At 34.4% G+C, this 5,573-nt stretch overlaps 1 pseudogene; it reads right to left on the bottom strand.

Annotated features, from left to right (window-relative positions):
* Positions 1 to 1,335: 1,335 nt before the first annotated feature.
* Positions 1,336 to 2,192, bottom strand: LOC113688482 (proliferating cell nuclear antigen-like; annotated as a pseudogene).
* Between the last annotated feature and the right edge of the window lie 3,381 nt (positions 2,193 to 5,573).

The raw sequence follows: 5,573 nt of genomic DNA, 5'->3' as shown, positions 1-5,573 counted from the left end.
ACCTTGCATTTGAATAGCCATATCATGTTAGTCCTCCATTCTGTTCAACATGATCTCAATCCAAATTCTTATCAAGTTTCTTGATTCAAATATTTGATCCTTTTTTTTTCTGAGTATTTGAGACCTAAGAGTCCTCATAGTGTCTTAGTGGTATGCCTTATCTCAACTTTTAACCTACTGCACTCAAAGCATATCTCACAATACTTATTTATGAATCTAGTCTTAGATCTTAAAAAGTAGCTAAATTTTAATACAACCTACTAAATTTAGTAGTGGTTATCCCCTTATTAAAAAGATGAATTTTAGTACAACCTACTAAATCTGGTTGTGGCTATCCCCCTTTTTAAAATACTTGAGCATTGTAACATACTCTTTGTTAACACAAGCGGAGATAAAAATATGTTTATATATGTAAACATATATATATATATATATATATATATATATTGTTTATATGGCGAGTTAGGTATAATGCGAATGCTCTTACAACACTCATTAAAAGTGTAATCTTTGTGAAGATAAACATTATAAGCTGTTGCAGGAAAGAATCTCAACTGCGATACAGATGTTACAAATTGTTTGTGTCTTCTTAAAACTTTCCATACCGGGAGGTGTGCTCTTCCGTGTAAATTCACAAAAGGATTTTTTTTAATGAGTATTCAGAATATTCATTAAAATATTTAAATTATACTTATTTAATTTATCAAGTAAGTACAGTCACATTTATTGCTATATTTTCTCAAATTAGTTTTATTTTCACTGAAAAATTAGCATGTGAAGGTATCTTAGCGAGTGCTTGGGGCACTCGGGTAGTCAAATTCTTTACAAAAATTTTTGATGCCAAAAGTTCTCACTAAATTAAATTGTGTCTATAATCTCCCAAATTAAAATATATTTTTTTCAATTTAATTTCAGTTTTTAGAAAGTGCTTGGAGCCCCTCTTCATCAATCCATTTTTTTAAAAAAAAAATTTTGAACTTTGGCATGGATTTCTACCTTTTCTTTCTTTAAGGACTACTGGAAATCAGTCCAAGATGAAAAGGGCCATAATTTGTCACTCTATGATATCAATCAGCTGGATCTTTCCACAAGACCATAAGAACATTAACGAATATGCCTAGCCCAAGTTTCATTTCAAAATGGAAAAAGAGTCCCAATGGCCCTCTAACTCTTTCCCAAGTAAAGTTTTAGCCCTCCAATAATTAATGTTAAAGTTTCGACCCTCGATCTAATAAAATAGTATATTCGTGGCCCTTCTGTCAAATCTTGCAGTTAAAATTGACGGAAAGCATCATCTCGTGAGATGCACGACCAAATATCAAGAACATTATAGTCTCTAAGCAAAAGGTTTGGGTCCATTGCTGGAGCATTCAAACTCAAGGCTTTGTCTCTTCTTCATCCTCTTCAATCTTAGGTGCCAGGTAAAATCTTATATAACCCATCTCTGCCAATGGGCTTGCCTTGGTAAAAGAGTTCAAATACCTAAGGGCAAATGTCAAGGACACTGGATCATTCATTTCTATAACAGTTGCTTCCTCTGGCTTGTCAACAGTTGTATTCTGCCGACAAACAAATTATATTAGCAGACCCAATATCACCTCTTGTTGAAAATTTTACGCCTTCTTTTGTCACAGATATCACCACTGTATCACCAATACTGCTGAGATCTTTACAAATTCTAGCAAACTCAGCCGAAGGCATCCTAACAATAGCCTGGTACTCTGCTTCTGGAATTCCAAGGTGCTCACTGTCGATGTCCATAAGCTTCATTTCAAAATCAGCTATCTTATCTTGAGTGGGACTTTCAAACATGAAGGTAACAGTATCACTGCCATCGTCGCCTTTAATGGTGATGATGTCATCGTTTCCGGCGCACTTGAGCATCTTAGCCATATTGTTAAGATTCATCCCCATGGAAAAATTACGGTCACAGCGGTAGTGCTCAAAGCCTTTGGATCTGAGCAACAGAGCCACCAGCGCGATGTGGCTGGAGTCCATGGCTTGCAAGGAGAAGCCACTCGAGGAACAGTCGAAATTCGCATCGTTCACCAAATCTTTTATGGCATCTAGAACCTTCTTTAACAAACTACCCTGAACCAGCCTTAATTCAAACATCTCTGACGGGAAATTCAGAGGGAAAATGGCTAGGGTTAGGTTGTAGAGAGGTCGGAGAGTTCTTTTTTTTTTTTGGAGGGAAAGTGGGAAAGAGTCACCGATAAAGAAGTTTGGCCTGTTTTACCACTAGTAGAGGCCAATGTAGTGGTTCTTGGGCTTCCACTAGCACCCTTCGAGATTGTTGAAGTTGAAGGCGACCCGACCATCATTGGAGAGGCAAGGGACTGATTAGTGGTGAAAAAAGGAGTGGAAATTGTTGGAGAAAAAATCAGTGATGAAAGCATTTTTACTTTTTTTGCTTAGAGACTACGAGATGATGCTTTTCATCAATTTTAACTGCTGGATTTAACAGAAGGACCGTAAATATACTATTTTATTAGATCGAGGGCCAAAACTTTAATATTAATTATTGTAAGGCTAAATCTTTCCTTGGGAAATAGTTGGAGGGCCATTAAGACTCTTTTCCCTTTCCAAATTTAACCCCTACGTTTGAATTACAGCATGACTCATCTAGTATGCATGTCATCTATCATCTATGTAGCAGTATCAATGTATCTTTTTTTTGGCTCCTTTTTCTTTTTCTTCTTCTTCTTTTTGTGTTTTTTTTTAAATAATCCTCCCATCCCTTCCACACTATTCCTATCCTTAATTGCCAAGCACAATCTAATTATATTATTACGCAATTGGGATGGGTTAAATTCACATCTAATGCATTAATAACTTATACTATTAGTATTAAAAGTTATATTAAGTACGAATTTAGATTATAGGGATGTGAATTTAGTATCATCCTATTTTTTCATATAGCATAAAGTTTAGCGTAGAAATATCCACCGAGCACTTGTTGCCAAAAGTAGAATATCTAAATTTCGTCAATTCTTTTGGCATGAAATTAATCACATTTAAATTCAGCAAGGGCAGCTCAAATTCTAAAACAAAAAAATTTAAAGGAAAAAAAATAAAAGAAGAAGAACGCCCAAGTTGACAAAAAGAAGAAAAAGAAGGCATGAAAATTAATGATTGATGAAAGAATAAAATGAAAGCAAAAAAAAATCAAATAGTCGCTCATCTCAATGTTTTAATTTTTCTATCAAGTAAAAATAATGTTACATCGATTAAACTTGGGATATAATGATAAAATCCAACACTTCACCTATCAAACCAATATCAATTGGGTGTATAAAATCTACATATATATCTAAATAAAACTATCTATACTCTTTTCTCAAAATCTTGGATGCAGCCTTCTTCATTGAATCAATCTCAGCATCCCCATCGGCTTTCCTTTTTCGAGAATTCATAGCAGGAAGAGGTAAAATAAAAGAATGGGCTTGAAAATCAGAGATAAATGCAGCTGAGGAAAGTAGTGCTGGTGGCTGTGAATTAATGAACAACTGAGTAATGTCTCGAAGTGGGCTTCTGAACCTTCTTTTAACAACTGGGGCAGGAAATTTTTTGGCATTTTCAAGAATTGGGACATTGGTTTCTTTCTTTGTGAACCCATATGGGACGATGATGTTTTCTTTGTCACCACGTTCCATGTTTGATGTTCTGAATTCTGATACGGCGTTTTGGTGGTGGTGGTGGGGTGGAGATGGGGTAGGCTGTTAAGCAAGTGGTGAGAATTCCCAAGTTCCATTTGAGGTATTTGTAGTTGAAGGTGGAGATGAAACGGGTGATTGATGAATGAATTTGTTTGAATTTTTGGAGGGTTAAGTTTGAAACTTGGTTTTTTTTAAAAAAAAAACCATCTTTTAACACTTTTTTTCCTTCAAATTTTCTTTTGAAAGGAGGAGGAAGAGGGAGGGTTGTGGATTTGAATTTGAGGGAATTTTTGGAATCTTTGTAGCGTGTGACTGTGTGTAGATATGGTAGGTAGAGGGAAAGGAAATCAAAAAACTGAAACTGAAAACGTTAATTTGGATTTGCGGGAAATGGAGGCGCCGGCGCGGGCACGGAAAGGAGGGAAGGCTTTGGGATTTGGAAATTTTTAGTAATACTAATTGAGTCCAATACTTTAATTCCATGCCAGAATGGCCAAAATTTTACTATTACTTTTCCTTTCTCAGCATAGAATCTATGGAGATTTGTCTGATATTAGTCTCAATAGTTGCTGATAATTTCTCTATTTACTGTGTGTATAAATGCGTCAAATATCTTTTATTGCTGATTAATTTATAGCTGGTTATTAACTGGAACTTAAAAGTTTCAGTAAAAAATGCAAGGTTTGCTCTTTGAGTTGGAGTGGACATTTTATTCAATTTGATTGAAAACTTAATACTCCCAATGCTGGAAACGCGAAAGTAACAACTCCAGAAGTGCTCAGCCATTTTTTTTAAACGAAGGAATAATTTTTTTAAAAGGATTGATTAACCTGATCAGGCTACCAAAGACTTAATTTCCAAATGTTATCTAGCATAAAATTGATTTTTGTGATCCTAAGACTACCTCCATGTGTTGGATTTCTATTTTCTAAGGTAAAATTCTAATGTTTTTCATGAATATATTTCTCAATTAACTTTTTGCATTACATATGTCAAGCCATTACTATTTTTTTTTTTACGCATTAAAAAGTAGCAATCCAATAGTTTCTACTCACATATCCTGTAAAATTTCTAACGTTCCGTAAAAATTTCTAACATTTTTCGTGAATATATTTCTCAATGAATTTTTTACATCACATGTGTCAAATTAGTATAGTATATTTTTTTACAAATTAAAAAGTTGCAATCCAATAATTTCTTGTAAAAAGTAGCAATCCAATCTAATATTAGTTTTTTTTAGGCCTTCATAAATGTTATATATTCTAGCCAAGTTTCAATTCTCAATCTTAACCTTAACACTAAAATGAAGCTTTGGGCTCAGTTTGAGGCTTTCGGCCCACAAAAACGAAAACATCCCATTTCATCTCTTTTTTAATGTTCCAATGTGAACAATTGTATAAGATAATATCATCCCTTACTGAAAAAAAAATACAAAATCTTCATAATACTTCATTATTCCTGGAAATGGTCGTTTAACAAAAATTATTATTTCCCAGTCAATTGGAGGCATAATGGCCATTTACATAATAATTGCACGATAATCGGAAACACCAATTTAATCCACTGATAACAAAGACTTAATTGGATATGGAGGAAGGGAAAATAAAATGACCCCTAACTATGGCTAATTTCTCTAATTATTGTTCGAAAAAAAAAATTGCAACAATAATGTTCTGACGGAGTTCTGGTACAAAACTATGCATGCCGAGCTGACACAGCCCGACAAGAGAGAGAATTTTTTTTTTTTTTTTAATGTTTGGCTACCAGCCCAGCAGCCACAGCCACAGCCACAGGGAAATCTGTAAAAAAAAACTGCCTATTGACATCATGCAGCTTTTTTAAAAAAAACATCAAAACTACTGGGCTTACTAAACCCGACAGCCATGATAAATTTCCAAAAAATCTGGCGGCCAT

The sequence above is a fragment of the Coffea arabica genome, chromosome 5e, assembly GCF_036785885.1.
Source record: "Coffea arabica cultivar ET-39 chromosome 5e, Coffea Arabica ET-39 HiFi, whole genome shotgun sequence".
In the NCBI taxonomy this organism is placed as follows: Eukaryota; Viridiplantae; Streptophyta; class Magnoliopsida; order Gentianales; family Rubiaceae; genus Coffea; species Coffea arabica.
Note: the sequence above shows the minus strand (reverse complement) of the source record. Positions and strands in the feature narration are given on the sequence as shown.